Here is a 17,126-nt window from a genome sequence, read left to right as displayed (position 1 = left end):
CCCATAAGGTACCATCACACTCAACCAGGGGAGTATCTTTAAGATCCACTCTCCCTTTTGTTTCTTCTTCCGTTCTGAACAAACAATCATGCAGTTCAATCTCATCTGTGTCTGCTGAAATCGGTAATAATGTAGCTGGATTCAACGTATTGCACCTCTTTATGTGCACATGACTCGCTAGCAGTGTCAACTCGTAACCTGACAATCGAGCACTAGTTAAGTGCTGTGTCCTGGTCCTGTTTAATAACGTGTCCACTGCGTGTGGCACCATCACAATCAACGTGTTGTTCATTACTAACCCAGCAGACTGTCGAATAGAAACAGCTGCTGCCGCTGTGGCTCTCAAACAACTTGGCAATGCCTTGGCTACCGGATCCAAAGTCGACAAAAAATATGCGCATGGATGCTGTCTGTCTCCAAAAGACTGTGTCAGCACTGACAACGCACAACCTTCTTTCTCGTGAACATACAATGTAAAAGGTTTACTGTAGTCGGGGGTACCCAATACAGGAGCCGAACATAATGCCTTACGTAATTCCGAAAAACTTTTCTGACACTCTTCAGACCATGGGACGGGATTCGGCGTATCTTTGCATGTTAATGCTATCAAAGGTTTTGCCAGCAAAGAAAAACTCGGGATCCACTGCCTACAGTATGAAGATATACCCAAGAAAGCACGCACTTCTCTCTGTGTTCTTGGCACGCTCAATTGTGCAATGGCCTGAATTCTTTCTGGGGTCAGTTTCCTTCCCTCCTTCGACAAGAGATGACCTAAGTAGGTCACTTCTTGTCGACAATATTGCAGTTTTGAGAGAGACACTTTGTGATGAAAGGCAGACAAATGACGCAACAATGACAATGTTGTTTTTTTACAAATCTCCTCAGTATCCGCGGCGATTAGTAAATCGTCAACATACTGAATAAGGGTAGCACCACTAGGTAAGACAATTGTATCAAGCTGCGCCTTTAAAGCCTGACTGTATATTGATGGACTTTCACAGTAGCCCTGCGGAGCACGTTTAAAGCGGAAGCTGCGACCTCCTAAACTAAAACCAAAAATATCCTTGCTTTCCTCTGCAATTGGAATGCTAAAGAAAGCATTCTTTAAATCAATCACTGAGAACCAAACAGCGGAAGTTGGGATCATAGTTAACAAGGCAGTTATATCATGGACAACCGGAAACTGTGGCACAACTATCTTATTAACCTCTCTAAGATCGATCACAAATCTGTAAACAGGTGGCTGAGAAGGGTCAGTACGTTTTAAACAGGCAGAACCGGACTATTGCAAACGTTGCCTCTTGTCTCTTCAATTACATCCTTTTCAATCAAGTCATAGATGATCGCTAACAACGCTTTCTCACCTTCATTAGAGATCTTGTACTGGGGAATGCGTGGCAATTTAACATTGGCTTTCAAAGTGACCACATATGGCGATATTTCCAAGAGACCCATATCATTAGGACCAGTAGCCCAAAGGACATCCGGAAGAGACGACAATTCAGCTGGCAGTTTATTCTTCGACAAATACATTGGAGAAATCACTTCCCTACCCAGTGTAAGTTGTACTCCCGAGGGGGAACAATATAATGTTGCATGTAATCTCTTTAACAAATCTAATCCTAACAAGTTTTCACCACAACCTGTCGTTAGGATAAGGGGTGCTTTCAGCTCACAAGGTCCAACAGAAAGGGGCTTAGGAATAGAGATCGGGTTCCTAACCGGGGCGCCAGAAAAACCTACTGAAACATTCATTTCGCCAGACAAAGGCGCGCCAGGGAGTTTTGAGTGCATAATTGAACTCTTTGCAGCACCAGTATCCAATAGAAAACGCTCTGATACACACGCTGTAGTCACCTTGACATACGGTCCACTCTGGTCCACTGGCACTGAAACAACTCCCTCTCTCTGTCTATGGCTGTCCTAGTAATCATTACCTTCCGCATTTCCATCTTCTGCATAATAGTCGTTATTATAGTACTGAGCTGTCCCACTAGTTACATTGGCCTGCTGATCAAAGCTATTCATTGTATTTTGAGGCGGAAGAGGACGCGCGTTCTGGGGAACATTCCCACGCCCTCTACCTCTAGGAGCTTGCTGACCACCTCTACCTCTCGCGCCATAAGCATTATTCGTGCGCTGCAACAATATAGGACAACTATACTTAAAATGACCTTCTTGTTTGCAATACGAACACTGATTGGGACCCACAGGAACACGCGGTTGGGAATACCCAAACCTTTGCGAGTTACTCTGAAACTGTTGGGGTTGTTGATAGTTACTCTGACCTTGCTTATAGTTATTCTGATCTCCACGTGGCGGGTAAGCCTGTTGTAAAAGAACCTTCGTCTTTAATTCTTTTGTTTTCTTGTCTGCTCTATCCTTCTCATCTTTATCCCTATTTTCGTAATACTGTGTAGTAGCCAGTATTTGCGCTGATGAGGAAACAGCCCAAGAACTCTCTGAATCTTTTAATTTCTTACACAACTCGGGAAGCAAATTATGCACAAATTTATCAACAAATAACCGTCGACCACCTTCCGTACTCATGTCTTGACCACTGTGGTCGATAAATGTTTCTTCAAACCTGGTGAAGAAATCAGACACTGTTTCGTCTTTCTTTTGTTTGCATGCGGATAATTTATCCCAATTCACACGCATCGCTGGCATTAAGGTCTTCATGTAGGCAATAATTCTACCAGGGAGTTCTGCTACTAGGGGCTCAGGTTTCGCACCAACAACTTGTCTAGTGTCTGTAGCAGTGATAATAGCCCATGTGCCACCTAGTTCTGCAGCATGATCTGCATTACGAATCAACCCCCACAAAGGCTGCGGAACGACATTCCTGAACAACATATCTATGTCAGCTAGGTTCATGACACACGATTCCGCAGTCTGTGATAACTCCTTATAATATCCTGCGGGGTTTTTACGGGGGTCAGGCAATGTCTGCTTAAGGGCTAAAACTTCTGATCGCTTCCAGGGAACATGTACCCAAACACGCTGGAAATAAGCTGGCATAGCAGCAATGCCGTTGACAGCGTCAGCCGCAACCGCGTCCTTCCATACCGGAGGGACTTCTCTCATAGGGTATTGTCTAACCTTCCTATCAGAGGAGTCACGTTTAAACAGTGACTGCGAAGGATCCTCGATCCTGAAAGACAATAATGTCGCCACTGCTTTCCCAACATCGGGACCCACAATCGTACCTTTTCCAAATTCAAACCGTACATGACACAATTCCTGCGGGCTTAAGTCCAAACCATGATCGTCCAATTCCTCACAGAGGAATACACACATTTTCTCAAAAACGTATCTCTGTTTTGGTGCTTCCCATTGATGAAAAACATTTACAACAGACTCTACATCATATCTTGAAGGAATAACAATCCATTTATATGCCATGCGGTCTAATACCTCTTTCTCTTCAGAGCCTGGCAGCTGACTACGCAACTGCGTACGTTGTGAACCAGGAGTCGTACTAGATGACCCAAAGAGAGGCGATATAAAACTAGTGACCGCACTAGCTATTCGTTGTCGTGTAGAAGGAGACATTGAGGCAAGAACAGGGGGAAAGACAGAGGGAAGAAAAACGGGTGCAGATACAGGAACAGGGGTTGTATCAGGGAGAGCGTCGAGGGAGGCAGCTGATGTACTAGGTAAAGTCGCAAGAAGCGCAGAAAAGATAGGCAGCGAAACCGGTGGCCCGTGAGAGGGCTGCGCCGTAGGCATGGGAGCCGGCTGAGGAGGAGCTGGCGGCTGCGGGAAAGCTTGCGGCAAGTTAACTAGAGGCCGTACATTTAAAGGCTGCGGAGGCGCTGTAGCACTTTGCACATACGGGGGTGGCGAACTCAGTAAATGTGACATTAGGGGATCTTTCTCCTTTTCTTCTGACGCACCTTGCTGAAGGGGCGGCAAAACTGGGTAGCATTTATCAATCACTAATTTACGTTGCCTGTGCAGCTGCTCATTCATCTGTTCTTCTTCATTATCTTTGAACTGCAAGGCTGCTTGTATTATCGACATACCTTTCTCTCTTTTATTTTTCTTGGCTAATTTGATTTCTTTCTGCTTGGCTTCCTTTCGCCATAGGCAGAAAGAATCAAACATCGCCGTCCGGGCTTTCTTTTTAAATAATTTAACCTCTAAGTTATCTAGGATTTCTGTGTCGAAACTACCATTTTGGGGCCATTTTAAAACACCATCCTTCCTGGTGTATCGGATCCATACTTTATTATACGCAATGGGGCCCACACCATGTTTCACATAAAGCTCATACGTTGGAGTTCCAATTGGAGGAACCGGACACGAATCCTCTAATCGGGAGTCCCTATTGCAACCCAAACAAAACAAATTTCTAAATATACTAGAACCAGGCATCGTCGCTCACTAGTCTAGTTTCAAACTTTAAAGGATTATCGAATACGATACTCTCGTGAATACACGAGTCCTTCGGCTTTGGCACTTGCAAGTTCCAAATCAAAGCGATCCTGAAGGGATACCAAACTAAGGACTGGGAAACGCTCCACTTATACTTAACTGAGGTATCGATGACGTCATCAGAAGACTCGTTAAATCGTTTCGCTCTACCAAATCATCAAGGGTCCAAAACAGGGCGATAGTCAGGGCAGCAGTCCTTTGTAGCCGTCGGGACGCGGAGAACCTCGCAGTAAAGACTTTCGGACCACGTCGACATGCAGGGGTCGATGAAGTGGCGGCCTTCCTCCAGAATTTTCACACGAAGCTCCTCACGAACCTCTGGCTTGGACCGGTACCGCTGAAATTGCCCCACATTGGGCGCCAACTGAAGTACTGGGTTTTTCAGAACCAACCCAGCGGTGCCGGGGGACACACCCGAAGAGTTCAAGTTCTTCCAGTTTCGGACCACAGAAACACAGAGTCTTCTAGGTGAAGTCAAAGATCGTATTTATTGGCTGCAGACCAATCACAGGTATCCGAGAAGTACAACACGATGTATGTTCTCAGGAGACTGCTTCCAACTAAAAACCAGTCTTTTCTTATATACAGAATATTACGCTCTGGGCAACACCGCCCCTCTTTTACAAGTGGTCGTTCACATATTTTCGCTTCAAAGAAAGAGCACAGTCATGATGATAATCCCACATTACAGCTCGGTCAGCACATAATTATTTACCCAGCAAGGCTCAGAACCCTCATCGGATATCAGCAGACCCCAATAAAACGGACACCTCTTCCTCGTCACAGAGTCATAAAGCAGGAAACAGAGTCAGGTGTGAAAGGGATTAGTCAGAAGTCGCGTGGGATACACGACTTTATGATGTGTCGGGCCCTGATGCTAATCCCATACGGCCGCAGTAAAAGGAACCGGCCGGGCAGGATTGACCTCGGGCGGTGGAGTCAGTTTGCATAGGTCACCAAGAAGTCAAAGAATGATTGCGTGTCCTTTAGGCCTAGGCATGGCCTCGAAGCGCAGCCTATGTGAGGGCAACCACAAAATGGTTACCCTCGTAAAATGGAACCCGAGGGTTCGACATGTTGTATCATATACACGGTGAATTCATCGGTGACATATGACGAAAACACTCATACATACCGTCATTTGCGGGTCGCTGATACCAAAATCGGCAGGGTAGGACCGTGCTACCAACGTGGTTCCGAAATTTTACAGTACCACACCCTTATCATAAATCGAATTTTTGATACAGTTGTCACTGTTATCTTAGGTATGATTAATGCATCATTTCAGAAAGGCATAGTTCCCCTCTCCTGGAAGCAAGCAATGGTTAAAGCTTTGCTGAAAAAAACAAACTTGGACCCTGAGGTATCGGGAAATTATAGCCCTATTTCTCTGTTACCAGGGATCAGTAAAATTGCTGAAAAACATGCGAATAGTGTTCTGTCCAGGTTCCTGGAAAGCACTAATTGTCTTCACCCGTCCCAGACTGGTTTTAGACCCTTGCAGGGCACAGAAATTGCCCTTTTGACTGTAGTCGAGGCTACAGTCAATCATCAGTTGCTGATCCAGAGGCTTAAAGATGCAGGAGTGACTAATTTGGCCCTTAAATGGATTCATTCATTCCTGGAGGACCGGTCATTTCAAGTGTTTCATTAAGACTGCATCTCTGATCCTCAGTCGCTCCGATGTGGGGTTCCCCAGGGATCTTCCCTGTCCCCTACGCTTTTTAATGTGTATATGAGCCCCTTGGCAGGTGTTGTGGAACCTTTCGGCATTCAAATTGTTACTTATGCCGATGATACGCAGCTGATTGTCTCTCACATTGGGCGCCAACTGAAGTACTGGGTTTTTCAGAACCAACCCAGCGGTGCCGGGGGACACACCCGAAGAGTTCAAGTTCTTCCAGTTTCGGACCACAGAAACACAGAGTCTTCTAGGTGAAGTCAAAGATCGTATTTATTGGCTGCAGACCAATCACAGGTATCCGAGAAGTACAACACGATGTATGTTCTCAGGAGACTGCTTCCAACTAAAAACCAGTCTTTTCTTATATACAGAATATTACGCTCTGGGCAACACCGCCCCTCTTTTACAAGTGGTCGTTCACATATTTTCGCTTCAAAGAAAGAGCACAGTCATGATGATAATCCCACATTACAGCTCGGTCAGCACATAATTATTTACCCAGCAAGGCTCAGAACCCTCATCGGATATCAGCAGACCCCAATAAAACGGACACCTCTTCCTCGTCACAGAGTCATAAAGCAGGAAACAGAGTCAGGTGTGAAAGGGATTAGTCAGAAGTCGCGTGGGATACACGACTTTATGATGTGTCGGGCCCTGATGCTAATCCCATACGGCCGCAGTAAAAGGAACCGGCCGGGCAGGATTGACCTCGGGCGGTGGAGTCAGTTTGCATAGGTCACCAAGAAGTCAAAGAATGATTGCGTGTCCTTTAGGCCTAGGCATGGCCTCGAAGCGCAGCCTATGTGAGGGCAACCACAAAATGGTTACCCTAGTAAAATGGAACCCGAGGGTTCGACATGTTGTATCATATACACGGTGAATTCATCGGTGACATATGACGAAAACACTCATACATACCGTCATTTGCGGTTCGCTGATACCAAAATCGGCAGGGTAGGACCGTGCTACCAACGTGGTTCCGAAATTTTACAGTACCACACCCTTATCTTAAATCGAATTTTTGATACAGTTGTCACTGTTATCTTAGGTATGATTAATGCATCATTTCAGAAAGGCGTAGTTCCCCTCTCCTGGAAGCAAGCAATGGTTAAAGCTTTGCTGAAAAAAACAAACTTGGACCCTGAGGTATCGGGAAATTATAGCCCTATTTCTCTGTTACCAGGGATCAGTAAAATTGCTGAAAAACATGCGAATAGTGTTCTGTCCAGGTTCCTGGAAAGCACTAATTGTCTTCACCCGTCCCAGACTGGTTTTAGACCCTTGCAGGGCACAGAAATTGCCCTTTTGACTGTAGTCGAGGCTACAGTCAATCATCAGTTGCTGATCCAGAGGCTTAAAGATGCAGGAGTGACTAATTTGGCCCTTAAATGGATTCATTCATTCCTGGAGGACCGGTCATTTCAAGTGTTTCATTAAGACTGCATCTCTGATCCTCAGTCGCTCCGATGTGGGGTTCCCCAGGGATCTTCCCTGTCCCCTACGCTTTTTAATGTGTATATGAGCCCCTTGGCAGGTGTTGTGGAACCTTTCGGCATTCAAATTGTTACTTATGCCGATGATACGCAGCTGATTGTCTCTCTCAATCAGCTGAACAACTCTGCCTCGGACTTGGTCTTGTGTTTGGGAGAGATCTCAGCTTGGATGGAATGCTCTTTCCTGAAGTTGAATGGACCTAAAACAGAGTTGATATTTTTGGGTAACTCTTCCGTACCTAACTTAATATCATCCTGGCCAAATTGTTTTGGCCCTCCCCCACTCCCCAAAGATTATATTAAAAGCTTGGGGGTGTGGTTGGATCGTAAGCTTGATTTTGGGGAACAAGCAAGGAAGGTTGCTGGCAGCTGTTATGGATTGCTGAGGATGACACGGAAAATTATTCCTCTCCTCCCTTTTACTGCAAGGAAAGTGGTGGTCCAGTCCCTCATCCTATCCAGACTCGACTATTCCAATGTTCTTTACCTAGGAGCACCTTGCTCCATGGTCAAGACATTGCAAATAGTACAGAATTGTGCGGCACGTCAACTCTTGAACATTCCCAACCGACAGTCAGCACGGGCAGCTCTGGCCACCCTTCATTGGCTACCTATTCAGCAGAGAGTGCAGTTTAAGGCTCTCTGCTTTTCACACAAGATATTGTCAGGTTCTGCTCCACCTATCATTTGTTCACTCGCTTCTTTCTATCATCCTGCCAGAACCCTGCGTTCAGGCAATAAGTGGTTGGCAGCTGTTCCCAGAATGAGGAAAGTACGTGCAGGGGGTCACCTTTTTTCATATAATGTAGCTAGGTTATGGAACACCCTCCCCCTAGACATTCGGTGTGAAACTAATCATCTGGGCTTCCGTAAACGCTTAAAAATGTTTTTGTTTCCATAAACTGATACTGATTTCATTAACTTTAGCCTCTAGCGCTGGGATGCCTTTGGTAACCTTGCGCTTTACAAATATTTAACAATTACAATTACAATCGTCACCCATGTGCTCATAACCAGCAGACTGGACTACAGAAACGCCTTATATGCCGGAATCAACAGAACACTTCTGCACAAAATCCAGACCATCCAGAACGCTGCGGCTAGGCTAGTCCTCTGGCCACTGCGTCACTAACACACGACCCAACACCTACGAGACCTCCACTGGCTCCCCGTCGAGAAGAGGGTCACCTTCAAACTCCTCACCCACGCCTACAAATCCCTCAACATCGGACCCAAATACTTCAATGAGAGAGTCTCTTTCCATGCACCCAAGAGGAACCTCCACTTAGCCAACCTCACCCTTGCAGTGGTCCCACACAGCAGCAGAAACAGAACAGGCGGGAAATCCTTCTCCTACATTGCAGCCAAGACCTGCAACACGCTGCCTGTGAGCATCAGACACCCCCGACCCTGCACACATTCAGGAAAGACCTCAAGACCTGGCTCTTCGACTGATCTGGAGCTGCCCCCTCCCAGTGCCTTGAGACCCTCATGGGTGAGTAGCTCGCTTTATAAACCATGGATTGATTGATTCAAATGCACCAGTTATGGTGTTTTGTCTCCAAGACAGCTGGGATAGAGAGGTTTAAAATGTGCATGTTTTACTATCCATCACAATACAGATGGCCAAAGAGACAAGTGCAAAATGCAGCCCACCCTCCACCATGCTGCTGCTGCTGCCATTCAGCAGCCCCGCCCCCGTCCTGACACTCTGTTCAGGATGAGTGAAGAAAAATAAAACGGTCATGAATTAACTTCCATCTCTGAGGGCATTTCAGTGGGGTGACGCTCCTCCGCATATCAGAGGAATCGCTCCTGGTTGTGACTTACAACACTATGATCATCACAGACTTATATAGTAAAATATTACCTGGAAATGGAACTAGGACCAAAGGAAGTACTTCCTCCATCTTGGTTTAGGAAAGTTTCATTATAGTCTATGGGATGGCACCATGATGGACTAAGTTATTGAATAGGACGTTCCACCCGATCATGCTAAGTCCTTTCTAAGCCCAGACAAACAATGCGGACTCCCCGAGGCTCCCACCATCCTGAATGTGTACTGCAGGAGAGGTACCATGCAAGCACGTCCTATGGGCATGCTCACATTGCTACAATAAGCTTCTCGTTGTCAGATGCATCTGGCAGCAGCACCTGCCATGATTGCAAAAAGGATGTGGACGCATCCAACACTTGGGGTATATGTACAATCTTCTATCACCACTGGAAAGTCACTTTTTTCGACGTTCCTGTGGTGATAGTGGCTTAACACTGCCTTGTAAATATGGCCCTCTTTCACTCAATGCTTAGTGTGAAAGGGGAGGGCAATGGGTGTTGCGGTGGGCATTCCACTGCAACACCCATTGATTCTGACGCTGCCTCCTATTTACAAACGAGGCATAAATAGGAGGCAGTGCCAGAATTCAGACCAGGGAAAACCTGGTCTTACCCTGACGCAACGAGGAGAAATTTCTAATTTCTCCTTTGTTTGCTGTTTTCATGTGTGCTGCCCTGTGCAAAAGGCCTGCACATTAACAATACAAAAATGTAAATGCCATTTTGCAACTTCTGTGTGTGCTGAATAAAGCAGCACACATAGAAGTTACAAAACAGCATTTCAAGATTGTCTATGTGCAGGAAGGGGGACCTTCCTGTACATAAACAATCTTCCCCTGCACGCAGACACCCTTGCACTATGGTGCAAGGGTGCCTGTTTTGGTGCTTGGCTGCCAAGTGTAGCGCCAGCGCAGGGGAAAACACAGGGTTTTACCACATTCTTGTAAATATGGTGCAGCCCTGCATTTCAGAAGTGACAGAGTGTGTCCTTAAGTCAAGGAGACTAACGACACGCTCTGCCACTTCTCTTGTACATATGGCCTATTGCGTCTTAACTTCCCCATTACCTTCCTGAACAGATCTATTACTTAAAGTTGGACAGTGGGGAAGATAACACCACTTCTCATTAGGACTGGTATTCCTTTAACAGCATGGAATCAGTACTTTTCAGTAGGGCTATTAGAACCACAAAATATATCTGGTATGTTAGCTTTTGCGTAACTCTGTATCCCCCAAAGACCCTAAAAAGTGCTCTACGTTTTATTGGAGTTTTGGCACACTGTGGGTGATAAGGTGTTGGAGGTATTTTGGCCTTTGATGGAGATGTTGGGTGGTAGTGGAAGATTGATCAAAGTGAGAAATATGAACAGACGCTACAGAACTTTTTAAATTCCCAGATTTCACTCACTACTCATAGGTGATAGGAGAATAACTTTTGAGTAGAGGTTCACATCAGTGGTCACTAGACATATTGCTAAATTAGTGGATTTATGACAAATGGGTGAGAAAATAGTTGGAACAGCAATCAAAGCAGGGTACATTAGTAGGAACCATGCTACTTTTTAAAGGTCTCTCATTTTACATGTACGCCTCATGACGAAGGTGAGATGAATCAGAAGGAATACAATCAGGATGGCCAGTACCAGTACAACCAGGACAACCTTGCCAAGAAAGCCCAGAGGGGTAAAAAGAGGAGGACTAAGAGGGAAGGAGGGCAACCAGATCACTTGGGGGACCTGGACAAGGTGGAATAAGGTGAATAAGAGGGAGAAGCAGGACTTGAAAAGGCAAAACCAGAAGGACTAGAATCTTCATATAGAGAAGGGTCTGCAGGACAATGAGGATGAAGAGAAGGACTCAGAAGAGCAGGAGGAGGACCAGGAGGAGAATGATGAATACCATAGAAAAGAACACGAGGAGCAGAGGACCTGGCCCAGAAGGGCCATAATGACAGGGACAAGGAGGATCAGGGGAGGAGGAACAGGAGAAGGCCCAAGAGAAGGAGAAGGCACAGGAGGAGGAGAACCAGAAGGATGTGTAAAACAACCAGTAGGAGCTGGGAGAGGACAATGAAGATACTGGGAAGATCAGAAGGACGACTCGAACAAGAAGGATTAAGAGCAGAGGGACTGGGGCCAAAAGGACCAGGAGGATAAAACCAATAAGACTAAGAGCAGCAGAGTCAGTATAAACAGGAAAACCTAGACTAGAAGAATGAGCGATGGAAGAAGGGGACCAAGAGGAGATGGGTCACTAGGTCGATCTGAAACATCAGAAGAACGAGGTCAATGAAGATTAGGATGGGGGAAGAAGGGGCAGTCCCAGGAGTACCAAGACCAGGATGCTCAGGAGGACCTGGAGGATGAGAACGATTATTAGGAGGATGTAGATGAGGACTAGAAAGACAGAGTAGGTAGAGGACTAAGAGGAGGATGGTCACAGAGGAGAACAGTATAAGATACAAAAGGAGAATGCCCATGGGAGGAGGATTTGGAGGACGGGGTGAAGCAAGAAAGGGGGAAAGGAAGATGAGGATGATGAGGAAAAGAACCATTAGGACCAGAGGGACAACAAGGAGGAGGTGGGAGTTGATAAAGAACACCAAGAAGACCAGTAGCAGGATCTAGACCAGGAGGATCAAGACTAGCAGTTCCAAGAGGAGGAGAATAGGAATATCAGAGCCAGTACTAACAGGAGGACTAACAATAAGACCACCATTCGGTTCACGGTCATAGAACCCTGACTTTCAGGACCGGTACAGAAAGGGTCAGTGAGACTACTTTCTGCAATCCCGGTTTCCTAGTTCATATTACTCTTTGGCACAGTTTTCTCTTTCCAAGTCTTACTTGTATTTGTAGACTTTTATTGTTGTATTTCCAATTATGTAATTTTATTTTGCAATTGCTAAAATCATGTGAATCAACTTGATTTCACTAAATATTCATATTCATGTTGTGTAAGTGTTCTTTTCTTAACATCTGTTCTACTAGGACCAGAGCAGACCAGCAGGACCACGAGGCCTAGGAAGAAAGATGATCAGTACTTGGAGGGAGATCACGAGGAAGAGGTGTAAACATAAATGGATCAGTATCACTATAATGATTAACGATTAGGAACATTAGAAACATCAGTATCAGGAGAGTCCAGGGACAGAGACGAGGAGGGCCAAGACCAAGGGGAGCCACATGACTAAATGGAACAAGAGTACAATGAGGAGAACTAAGGAGAAATGGAAGATGAAAAGGAAGATCAGAAGTATCAGAACTCACCCTACTGATCAAATCTGAGCTCTTGTTTGTGTTTGCATAGCTGTAGCCAGATAGTAACTTCAGAAATCTGTGGTAGTTCTGAGTAATTAGGATTCTGCTAACACTCTCCCTGTGTACCCAGCAGTGTTGAGACACTGAATAATTATAATGGTTTGTCGACAGTAGTGCTAATATGGATAACCATTTTTTTAAAGCTTCAAACAACACTTAATTTGCCATCAATATGTCTCGGAGATGTCTTTCAGAAGGTTTAGTTTGGTTTCAATGAAGAATTTGGATTCTGCAATATCACAGTTTTACTGTATTTGGATAAACTTCATTTCCAAAGTTGAGGATTTATCAGACATAATCTTTACGAAGAAGAATTTGTTTAATGGTAATAGCAAGTTACAGAGATGTATATTTAGTTTAGTTATGAGGAATCTTCCTGAAATATTTCATATTCTGCCAATGATTTCTTTTAAGAAGAAACAAAGAAACATTTCATCAGAAGATAGAGGAATTTAACTCTGTTTCATGAACGTCATGATGAAATGAATTTACAAAAATGATTATATTTGGAAATCAATATATTATTGATGAAATCAGCCTATGAGATGCATGTGTTTTGTAAACATTTCTGAGACTTAAAGATATATACTAAGCTACACCATCGGTTAAATTAGTAACATTTCTGTACTACTAATGAGTGATACTCTTTCTATCATATGCCATCTGTGTGGCTTTGTGACTGTGTGTATCAGGTATGTGTGGGTGTGTGAGTGACTGTATGCTATGTAAGTGAGTGTGTGAGTGGCTGTATGGGTGTATAAGTAGGGTGTAAGAAGCTGTATGGGTGAATACATGTCTATGTGAGTAGCTGTATGGGTGAGTGAGTGGCTGTGTGATTGGCTGTATTGGTGAGTGGGTATGTGAATGGCTCTATGGGTAAATGACTGGCTGTGTGAGCAGCTGTATGTATGTATGAGTCAGGGTGTCAGTGACTGTATAGTTGACTGAGTGGTTATGTGACTGGCTGTATGGTTGAGTGAGAAGATGTTTAAGTGGCTGTATGGGTGACTGAGTGGATGTTAAGTTAACTGAGTGGATGTGTGAGTGTCTGTATCGGAGAGTAAGTATATGTGTGAGTGACTGTATGGGTTAATGAGTGGTCAATTGAATGCTTTTAGGGCTGAGTGAATGGGTATGCAAGTGGTTTTGAGAGTGTGTAAGTGGGTGTGTGAGTAGTTGTATAGGTAACTGAATGGGTGTGTTTGCATGTATGGGTGAGTGACTGGCTGCCTAAGTGATTGTATGGTTGATTAAGTGTGTGTGTAGGTAGGTGTATGAGTGATTGTAAAACTGTGTAAGTTGCTGCATGGGTGAGTAAGTGATTGTATGAGTAGCTGTATGAGCGAGTGAGTGGTTGTGTGGTTGTGTGAGTGGCTCCTACTTCCTTATACCTCATGAATGCAAGAAATCACGCAGGCTTTTAGTGGAGATTTTAGCTGTAATTAAGAGGCAAGGAAACATTATAAGATAACACAGGCCAGCACTAAAAAGAAGAGGGATGAAAACAGTTGGCTAGACCTTAAAATGGTTCCAGGATGCATGTTTCCGGTCCAGGGAAGATATGGCTTGGCAGTTCGGCTGGACTGTTCCCATGAGGCACAGAGTCAGACTGATTTGCATATGGTCATGTCTGAACTGGGGTGGTGGAGTGAGCTAAAGAATGTTGATGGATTAAACCCAGATCAGTTGACTGGGGGTGAGAGCTTGCAATGTTCAACACTCCGTCCATCATCCCCTTTGGTTTTGCTGACAACACGCCAATTATTTAAAAAACTCCCAGCGGGCTGCAGCATGCATTAGCCAACTTTGAGGATTTCTGGAGTATCTGTGGCCTAGAAATTAATACAACTAAAATCAAATGTATGGTTTTTAATCAGCATAGATCATTCAGGGGCAACATTTATTTAGAAGGGAAGCCCCTCAAACAGGTAGACTCATTTACATACTTGTACAAGTTGGAGGCCACACATTGAAACTATGGCATTGAAACACCATCAGCTAGAAGGGGTACTAAACAATGAGTTTAAAACTTCTCTGACAAAACCTGTTAGTCCAGTATTGCAGATCTACAATGCTAAAGTGGTGAGCTCAGTCTTATATGGGTCGGAATTATGGGGGTTCGAGAAAATGATACAGCTTACCACTGCAGAGAAAAGGTTTCTCCGAACAATAACCAACCTTCCGCAAAGCATTCCTGTGACACCCTTGGTAAACAATCTGGGAAGGAAATCATTGACAGATATATCCAAACTATGCCCTATTTGATATTGGCGCAGAATATGGTCCACCCCTGAGTTGGCTACTTATGCCAACGCACTCAAGGATGTCATTGAGGGTGATCGCTTCCTTAAAATTGGTTGGGACGTGACATCAAAGATATTTTATCTAACATGGTAATGCTGCACTTATGAGAAAAAACACATAGCATTCAGTTCCCCACTAAACAGCTAATGTAGGAATGCTATTGGGAAATGGTCGCCCAAAATACCATTAGAACATGCAATAGCACCACAATGACAGGGAGATTTCTAGAATTCAAACCCTGCCCACATTTTGAGCCCTACTGGGATACAATTTTGAAATGATTCAATCGGAAACTCTACTTCCAATTCTGAGTGGGGTCACTTCCACTAAAATCATTCACTTCCAAATGGTCCACAACTGATGATATTTAAATGCCCAAATTGTCCAGACTACACTGAAACCTATCCTCACGTGTTGTTTGTTTGTCCAGCCTATACAGCCCCACGTAAGAAATGGCTCTTGCAGATTAGCAAGAATTTAAGCACTAGATGTTGCAATGTCTCCCTGCAAATTTTAATTTATAAACCCCTCTCCTCGATATGTAATTCCTGTTTTTAAGTTGGATGTTGATCATGAGGTCAAAACTGGTGCCCCCTAAAGCGCAATAGAAGGGGTTTTATTATTTGCACTTAAATCAAAATCATTGTGCTTGACTGTGCGCTAATGAGGATGCTGTGAACTTCCTATGATTTGAAATTAGTATTTTATCTTTATGTAAAGGTTAGCGAGTGTTATTTTAATTCACCTGTATCTTATGTATTTATAATTATATATCATGTTGTTTTTAATGAAATGCACTATGCTTACTTGTTCTGTGATGAGGCATCATCCCACTTCTATTTGCACATGCAAGAATTATATTTTATTAAAAATGTTTTATCATAATATTTTAAAAATCCTTTTGTAATGGTGCTTTTATGACATGTATTGTTGAAATAAAGCTGCTTGATGATGATGATGGTTGTGTGAGTGGCTACATGAGTGAGGGAAAGTGTGAGTCACTCTATGGATCAGTGAGTGAGTGTGTGAGTACTTATATAGGTCTGTGAATGGGTACGTGAGTTTTTGTGAGGGAGTGGGAATAGGAGTGGGTATATGAAAGGTTCATATGCAGGTGTGAGTAGGTGTTGGAGTGGTTCTGTGGATGATGTCATCAGTGATGTCATTTGAGGTGTCATCAGTGATGGCACTGACCATGTCATGAGTGATGAACTATGTGAGGTCATAGGCAGTGCATAGCGGGGGCATAAGTTATAGTTAGCTCAGGTAACTAGAACTGCTGAATTCCTATGGTTTTATATGTTTGAAATGTGGGCCTAACTATAATGTCCCTGTAACCTTTGGTTTTTTACAGTGAATTTCAAATGTTTGTAAATGTTATTTCTTAACTGTAACCTGTAACCTTTATGAGTGGATGTGTGATTGGCTGTATGGGTCTGTGAGTGGGTTATGAGTGGATGTATGGGTGTGTGAGTGAGTGTTTCTGTAGTTTTCAGGGTGTGTGAGTGGGTGTGTGAGTAGCTGTATGGATCTGGGAGTAGTTGTGTGAGTGAGCCTGTGAGCAGTTTTGTGGGTGTGTGAGTGGCTGTATGGGTATGTGAATGGGTGTGCTAGTGGCTGTATGGGTGTGTGTTTATGTGAGAGGGGCTGAATAGATGTGTTAGTGTGTGAGTTACTCTATGGATCAGTGAGTGAGTGTGTGAGTACTTATATAGATCTGTGAATGGGTATGTGAGTTTTTGTGAGGGAGTGGGAATAGGAGTGGGTATATGAAAGGTTTATATGCGGGTGTGAGTAGATGTGTGAGTGGTTCTGTGGATGATGTCAATAGTGATGTCATTTGAGGTGTCATCAGTGATGGCACTGACCATGTCATGATGGATGAACTATGTGAGGTCATAGGCAGTGCATAGCGGGGGCATACGTTATACTGCGGCGGCCGGCATGCTCGAGGGAGGGATGGGGGGGTCGAGGGTGATGAATAAAACAAATAAACTAAAATGTACCTGAGTGCCGGGTACCCCACCACCTCTGCTCCTGGCCGGTCAT

At 44.4% G+C, this 17,126-nt stretch overlaps 1 long non-coding RNA gene across 1 annotated transcript in view; it reads left to right on the top strand.

Annotated features, from left to right (window-relative positions):
• The window catches only part of LOC146802168 (uncharacterized), a 58,387-nt gene extending 42,414 nt beyond the window's left edge, over window positions 1-15,973 (top strand). The window contains exon 4 of the long non-coding RNA XR_014967368.1: window positions 12,444-15,973. This is a non-coding gene — a long non-coding RNA (uncharacterized LOC146802168). The remainder of the gene's footprint in view (window positions 1-12,443) is intronic.
• The last annotated feature ends 1,153 nt before the right edge of the window (window positions 15,974-17,126 follow it).

The sequence above is a fragment of the Triturus cristatus genome, chromosome 8, assembly GCF_964204655.1.
Source record: "Triturus cristatus chromosome 8, aTriCri1.1, whole genome shotgun sequence".
In the NCBI taxonomy this organism is placed as follows: domain Eukaryota; kingdom Metazoa; phylum Chordata; class Amphibia; order Caudata; family Salamandridae; genus Triturus; species Triturus cristatus.
Note: the sequence above shows the minus strand (reverse complement) of the source record. Positions and strands in the feature narration are given on the sequence as shown.